We start from the raw sequence: 8,610 nt of genomic DNA, 5'->3' as shown, positions 1-8,610 counted from the left end.
TAGTACCCCATCAGCCCTCCCCAATGCTGCTAAGAGCTGACCCAAATCAAATGAAACCTCTGATAAAGGGCCTCCCTGACTCCCTAAAACTATATGCTATACAAATTCAAGACTGTCTAAGGGCAGCATTCCTGATCCAGGAGCGCTTGGTGAAAACTTTAACACCAGGAAGAAACCAAACACAACCCTCTCCAGCGAAATTCCCCCTCACTTGGGAGAGATTGTGCAGGAGCTGATAAATTACTGCCGCAATGTAGGAATCTCGGGTGGGGAACAAAGAGGCAAAGCCATGGTTAGGAGAACTGAATTTGACAGCCGTCCCTTGAAAGGCCCGCCCCCCTGAAAAATCCAAGGGTCAGGGATAACGAGGAACCAACTTTGGAAAGAGGGCCTACACAAAGAAATACCTAGAGAGTTTATGGATGGGCTACACCTACTAACCTAAAATTAATAGTGAAAATGTGGAAAGGCCTGGATAAGACTTTTAGACGAGAAGAAAATGCCCCAACTGCTACCTCCCTTTCCGGACTGCCCCCCCACTCTGCTCCCCCACCAGAACACCAGGGTTTTGGAGTTAAACTGGGAAATTGGTTTTGCCATCCCTGCTAGGTTAGCCGGGGGATGGCTTGTGGACTTATGTAAGATGGCTCACCACAAATCAGCAGGGAGATCTAATGATTACTTTCCCCATAGGGCCCCGAAGAACACCCATTACCTTTTTAGTAAATACTGGAGCGCAGATATCAGCTTTATGTGCTGATGTGGCAGCTCGCCACAATATTGTAACAGATATAAAACAAATATGGGTTACTGATGTGTTTGGGAAGTCCCTGCCCCAAAACACAACCACAGTGAAGTGCTGGTTGCCCAAAGAAGACAGTCCCATTTAGGTAGTTATGGTTGTTGGCCTGTACCCAGTGAACATTCTAGGACTTGATGTATTAAAAGGGAGAGGGTGGAAGGACTCGAGTAGGAAGGAATGGAAATTTGGATCTCCCACCATCACCTCCATATGACTGTTACAGGCAGCCCCAGCACTTCCCCCATCTAAAATAGTAAATGTAAAACCTTACCCCTTACCATTGGGAGCCAGAGAGGGAATTACTCCGGTGATAAAAGAGCTGCAAGAGCAGGGAGTAATTGTACAAACCCACTCCCCTTATAATTCCCCAGTATGGCCAGTGCATAAGCCAAACGGAAAATGGCGCTTAACAGTTGACTATTGACGCCTCAGTGCAGGTACTGGCCCACTACCAGCAGCTGTCTCTAACATAGCAGAGTTAGTCTCCACTATCCAAGAACAGTCTCACGATATTTTAGCAACTATTGATGTTAAAGACAGGCTTTTCATGGTGCCCCTGCAAGAGAGTGATAGAGACAAATTTGCATTTACCTGGGATGGTATACAATATACCTTTACCTGCCTCCCACAAGGCTATAAACATTCACCTACTTTGGCGCACCATGCCCTAGCCCAGGCGCTAGCAGAAGCCCTTCTTCCCGAGAAGGGAGTAAAAACATACCAGTACATCGATGATGTACTGATAGGGGGGCCAATGTTACTGCAGTGGAGGAAACCCAAAGAAACATAATTACCCACCTGGAAAAATTTGGCCTCCAAATTCCCGCCAAGAAAATACAGTTACCTGCCCCTGAGGTGAAATTTCTAGGCATGTGGTGGAAAGGTGGCACAGTGTGCATACCTCCTGAAACCCTGCTTACCTTGGAACAGGTAAAAGTCCCAGACAATAAAAAGGAACTGCAACATGCTTTAGGCTTGCTGGTTTTCTGGAGAAAACATATTCCAGATTTCTCCATTATAGCTTGTACTCTTTATGACATAGTACATAAGCGAGCTGCTTGGGATTGGACCCCTGTTCATGAGAAGGCCCTCAAGTTATTAGGGTTTGAGGCAGGAGTATATCAGGCCCTGGGCCCAATCCACCCCACAGACCCACTTCAGATTGAATGGGGCTTTGCAATCCATGGAGCATCAATACATATATGGCAAAAGGGACCAGAGGGCCCCATTCGCCCTGTTGGGTTCTTTTCACGTAGATTTAAGGAGAAATGGTATTCCACCTGGGAAAAGGGTCTATTTGTGGTAGCCCTAGCCCTACAAGAAGTTGGAAAAATCATATGGAAACAATCCATAATCCTGCGAGGACCCTTTAAAGTTCTGAAACCCATCCTAGCGGGTACCCCACCTCCCGTGGGAGTAGCACAGCGGGAGACAGAAAATGGTATGCTCAATTAGAACATTACAGTCACATATACCAAGTGACAGAAGGGGCCCCCAAGGTGCTTCAAATACAGGACAAATCATTTGTTTCCCCAGAAAAGGAAGCTCATTCTCCCTATATAAAAGAGGCTCCTCCCTATGAGCCCCAGTTAAAGAATGTATGGTTTACTGATGCCTCATCAAAAAGGGAAGGTGAAGTATGAAAATATTGAGCAGTAGCTCTGTGTGTTGATTCCGGAGAACAAATCATAACAGAGGGCGAGGGTAGTGCACAGGTGGAAGAGTTGGTGGCAGTCTGGAGTGCGGTTACGAGAGAAAGGGATGACATGGACCCTATATATATCTACACAGACTCATATGCTGTGTTCAAAGGGTGCACCGAGTGGCTCCCCTTTTGGGAGCAAAACCAGTGGGAGGTAAACCAGGTACCTGTCTGGCAAAAGGAGAAGTGGGAAGATATCCTGCAAGCAGCTAGGAAAAGATCTATCTTAATAGGATGGGTAGCTGCCCATCAGGGAGGGAACCACCCAGCACACATTTTGAACAGCCATTTAGATTCACTTACCTGTTTGGCTGTGTTAGCGACAGAAGGAGAGGAAGAAAAATGGGAACACCAATTGGAGTGGCTGCATGTCAAATGTGGACACTCAGGGATTAAAGATCTCCTGAAAGAGGCCAGGAGTAGAGGATGGCCCATCACTAGAAAGATGTGCAGTACCGTAATTTCTGCTTGTAGCCTATGTCGCACTCGGCTGGAGAAACATCCTTTGCAAAATCCTCCACCCCACCTTCGAGATGGGAAGGGGCTATGGGAAACTTGGCAGGTCAACTACATAGGACCCTTTAGGAGATCAGAGGGAAAGCAACATGTATTAGTAGAAGTAGAGATAGTGTCTGGACTTGCCCAGGCCGAAGCTGTAACACAGACTACTGGAGAAAACATGGTAAAAGGGTTGAAAATTTGGTTCAGTGTCCTACCCAAGCCCAAATCGATACAATCAGACAATGGCAGCCACTTCACTGCTGGGGTGGTCCAAGAATAGGCAACAAATGAAGGGATACAGTGGACATTCCACACTCCCTACTATCTCCAAGCAAATGGGGTAGTGGAAAGAACTAACGGGCTCTTGAAGCGTGCCCTAAGGCCGCATGATCCTGGCTGGCCAGCACGTCTGAGGAACGCTGTGACCAAGGTCAGTAGTTGATGGGGGGAGAATGGATGCCCTAGGCTCACTGCCTTCTGCCTGAAACCCCTGAGTCTTCTCCCAGGAATAGAAAAATGGATGGGTTCCAAACAGATCCCACATTATCCATGGCAACCTGTGCTGGTAGACCTACCCACAGTAGGGGAAGTTCCATTAACTTTGAAAACCCCACTGAACCTTTATACCTGGGTGGCTACCGATGCCAATGGAAAAGACCACAAAATTAATACTAGATGGATAATCCCTTCTTTTTAAAGCCGGTTCGAAAGAACCAAGCTTTCCCTTTTCTTTTACAGGAAGACTGGATTTGTCATCTGCCAAACAAATCCACCCCGTCAAAAGAGTGTTGGACCCCAACATTTTTAGTATTGGTTTATCAATCGTAATTGTTGTTTCAGTAATAATTCTAGTATGTATTTACTGTTTCTCATGTGGACCCTTGTCCTCCTCTTCTCTGGGAGAGGGGAACAAGGTGGGAGTGGAAGTAATGCTCCTTCAATCCTTGCATGGGAATTAATTTGTGGGTTTATAAAAACATGGAATAGAACTAACCAAGGGATATGCATTGCCCTTCCCCAGTCTAAATACGCAAATCTCCCACAACATAGCCAGTCTGTTCTATTCACATGTGCTAAAGTTCTTGATTGTAATACTGGCCTGGGACACCCCCCAGAAGCCTGGCTCTTGGAGAGAGTGAGGGTTCTGATAAGGGACATGTGGACTCATTGAAGTTACCGTTCCAGTGGAAGATTATAACAGGAGTAAATATTGCGGTATACCCCATACACACTACCCTTTGAAGAGCCTGCCACTCACTGCAAAGCCTGAAGTATATTTTATGGATTATAATGATACCTGGACTTGTAAAACTAGTATATACCCAGCTCCCCTGGGACTAGCATGGGGATGTTCTAATGGAAAACATCTTTACTCCATCTGTAATCCTGATGTGACATCAAATTGTTCTAGAAAACATCACCCAGCAAGTACACCTTCTAAGTAACTGGACAAGGTATGCTTTACGAGAAGTGAATTTACAAGTCCAGCAAGTATCAAAGATGACATTTCAAAATTGTTTAGCTTTAGATATGATATTGTTAAAAGAGCAATGGATATGTGGCATGTTAAATTTAAGTGATGGAGAATGTTGCGTAACTATCCATAATACCAGTAATTCTGTAGAGGAAACATGGGCCAAAATGAAAGAAATTGCTGATCAAACTGCTGAAATATTCCAGTCACTCCAGTCAAAGGACTGGTTCACTGGATCTTAGTTTGCCTCCCTCCTGCAGTCCTGGGGACTCAAGGGGTGGGGGAAGTGATTAACACAAATTGGAATAACTTTATTGGTTGGATTTTTGTTCTTGATAATTGGCACAGCTATTGTCCGATGTATGATTACCCATCTATTTGCTTCTATTTCTTCTCTCTTTTCTCCTGCTGTCCACTATATTCATATCACCACCCTAGATGATGTTGAAAACACTCCACCACCCTAGAAGATAATGTTGAAAGCACTCCACCGACCTAGAGGACGACCTTGAAGACACTCCACTGACTCTGTTGTTTGAGCCACGGGGTGCTGTCACAAACTGTTCATAAACAAGAAACTGTTTGTAAAGAGGATGTCTCACACAACTCGAGTGGGACGCCCTGTTGTTACTGATTGTCACTGATTTGTTATTAATTTGAGTTGATGATTTTTGGAGATTTTCATAAGGAATGATTAGGACTAATCAATTAAATGGAAACACACAGAAATATCAGTTTTTATAGAAGATAACGGTGTAATGTTTTAAGTAGTCATAGAGATGCTGTGTTTACAGTAACTATACAACCAGTTACACTGCTGGACGAGGTACCATTGTGTGAGAGATGAGAAACCAGGCCTGCGAGAAACTAAGAAAAACAGCCTGAGAAAGCAAAAGTTGAGGCTGATCAAAGAAATGCCTCAAACACTCGCAAGACAAAACTATGAGTCACAGGGTGCATTCTGTGGAGGTCGAAGCTGATAAGGCTGCCCCAATAACACAAGATGGGACTGGAGGAGGGAGCCCTGTGGAGACAGGACGGCTCTGCTCTGGGGCACCTGGACAAATTGCAAGGGCCATCTGTCCGGTGAATGACCTTTGCTTCATTATCCACGAAATGCACATTAAAGTTAACACCCCTCAATATGCTAACGAACATGATCATGCTAATTACATCATCCCATGAAGCACCTTACCCCTCCCCGTACATGGGATACGTAGGTATGTGGGTCGACCTAGGGGACGGACCCAAGGAAAGGGTGTATAAATCAAGGGGGGGGAAGGAGGGGGGTGCCCTGGAGATTGCAGTGAAGCGAAGAAGACAGATGCAAGTGAAACAGACGGCTGCCTCCTGTGCCTCCTGGAACCCTCGCTGGCGGGATCAGCGCAGAAACCCAGACCGGTGATCTGTATTTCCCCATTCCCTCTATCTCCCTCTTTTCCCTTTCCTATTAAGCAATGCAAGGCATATTATATTGCTTGCCACAACTTGCTATATACTTAGCCAACTATCGTGTGCTCAATTAGTACATTGTGAGTAGTTAATAAATGTTTAGACTTGGAGACTTGTTGTCCGCTCCATTGGGGATTTGCGAATCTGAGTCACTTGTCCCCCTCGTCTGAGCGGGACGTGACATTAAAATTGGCGTAGTCGGCAGGATCTACTTCGGTGTCAGAAAGTCTTATGAGATACTGGTTCTCTATCTCGACCAACTCGGATAGGGAGAACTGGGAATTGGCCCCTCAGCTATACGCTGGGAAAGGGTCGGAGGGATACCGATTCTCTATCCGATAAGGACAGGGAGAATCGGGAAGTGACCTCTCAGCTCTAAGCCAGGAGAGGTTCGAGCAGCGGCAAGCCATGACTGGCCAGGAAATGTCGGTGCTTGACTGCTCCCCTATTTTTGAGAAACTGAAGGAGTATAAGGCCTGTCCTCCTCCTTTAGTAGAGGTTTGGGCCCACGATAATTGGCATAATCCAGAAGCAGTGGCAAGCTATATCAGCGTGCTTGCGGGGCTGCAAGGGTCGCGACCAGGCAAAGGAAAAGCTGTAGTGTGCGCTGTATTAGGGGCAGCACTGACTGCAGCCCAAAAAGATAAACATGTTAAGAAACAACTAGAAGGGGAAATGATCAAATCCTTACAAGATCTGGTAAAAGCTCTCCAGGATCAATTGGTTGAGGAAAGTAAAGTTACTGAACAAAAAGCTAAACTGTGGCAAGAGCAAACTGAAGTTCTGAAAAGCCAATTAGCTGATGAGCGTAACACTGAAGTGCTAAGGCTTGGACAATAGGCCCAAGCCAGAGTTGACCTATAGATGAATCCTGTATATTTTATAACTGATAACCATTGTGCTAAGAGGTATTATACTAAGTTATAGCAAACCAACTATTCTGATGTAAAAGGTGGAAATACTGAAGCCTGAGCAACAGGCCCTGAACTGAAACTGCTAACTCAGTATGGAGTCATTAGTGAAATATGCATAGAAGATGTAGCTTAAACATCATAAAACATGTCTATCTTGTATGTATCCTTATATTTCTTTATGTGTGAGCAAGATAACAAGGCCACAGAAACAGTTGTCTGGCCTTGTGACCTTGCTCATAAATTAACTAGACCAGCAGGGAAACTCCCTTAGCTTCTCCCTTAAGCCCTGGCCAGGCTCTGGGGGGAACCTAACGTGAGATGAAAACCAGATATTTCCGCTTAAAACAAAGGTGCCAGCTATTCTGGCTTGTCGATCTCTGGTATATAAGGCTGGACCCGCTCACAGCGACTTTGGAAGCCTCACCTACGGGTGGACGCACCGCGTAGGATTTCCCACTTGCCGGGACAGGCTCTCCAAATCCTCGCTGTAACCGGGGCTGCCCAGCGCCTGCGGGTCTGGATGATGGTAACGTATGCAAGTGGTGATGGATCTTTCTTAATCACTCTTCTCTCTCTCATGTAGTAATGATTTGATGCATTACCCTGTATTTTCCTATTTGTTTAAGTGCACTTTTCTGTCTTACTGTATGTTTTCTATATTATTCTGTTATATTATTTAGTTATTTCTAGTAAAATACACCTGCTCTTTTCACTCTGGTGTCTGAGTTTAATTGATATCTCTAATCAGCAAAACAAACACCACTCAGCGACTTCACACGGCTCTGTTGGATGTCTTGGACCGAGAAAAAATCTCACGGTCCGAAAAGAGGGGAATGAACAAGAAACCTGCAACCGGACAGATCTTGGCTCTGTTCCGGGTAGTGAACAGGGAGTTACGAGTCTGGCAAAAGCAGCAGTCACACCCTTGTACCCAACAAAGGAGTTAGAGATAAGCCGAGAAATTTTTTACCCCAAAAATGAGGGGGCAAATTTAAGACCATTAATTAAAACGGAGACCACCGAGGGTCAGGGTGGAAGAGCTCCGCAGGTCACCATTCGAACTACACCATATCCAGCGACTGAGCTTGTGAAAATTCAGGAGAAATATACCAGACGAGCTCAGGAAACTGAGACTGAATCCGTGTGGAGGGTATCCTTGACTGGTGGCGACCAAATCTTGTTATCAGAAGATGAGGCCCAGGGGTACTGGGGGCCAGGGGTTTTCTTAGTTACTGACGACCAGAGAGAGCCGTGGTCGTTAACTCAACGAGCTGCTTATTGGGCTGGGGGTCTGGACCCCTTGGAAAGGGGGGATCCAGTATGTATTGAGACCCCAACCATAAATCATTTGACTGAAAGTCTGCAGAAGGCTGCTTGTCTCCAGTTAATGCATGACAGGCGTTTGGTTCCGCAGCAGCCTGCCCCGATGCTATTAGTTGCTAACCCCGATCAAATGACTCCCCTGATTCGGGGCTTGCCGGACTCTTTGAAATCACATGCAGTACAATTACAAGATCGTTTGCAGAATGCATTAGCCCCACGAGGGGGGAGACGGGCAGGGGGAGAACCCATGACTTGGGGAGAGATAGCTCAGGATTTAATAAATTACAGCTGGAGAATGGGCCTTACCGGGGGAACGGGTAAACCTAAGCCCTCGGTACGCAGAGTGGAACAGCAGGAAAATCCGTCTCCTCCCCCTCTGCAAGTTTTAAGAGCAAAGAGAAACCTCTTGTGGACTAAGGGAATTGGACAGGGGATTCCCCGA

The sequence above is a fragment of the Strix aluco genome, chromosome W (assembly GCF_031877795.1).
Source record: "Strix aluco isolate bStrAlu1 chromosome W, bStrAlu1.hap1, whole genome shotgun sequence".
In the NCBI taxonomy this organism is placed as follows: Eukaryota; Metazoa; Chordata; class Aves; order Strigiformes; family Strigidae; genus Strix; species Strix aluco.
This window is presented reverse-complemented; position numbering follows the sequence as displayed.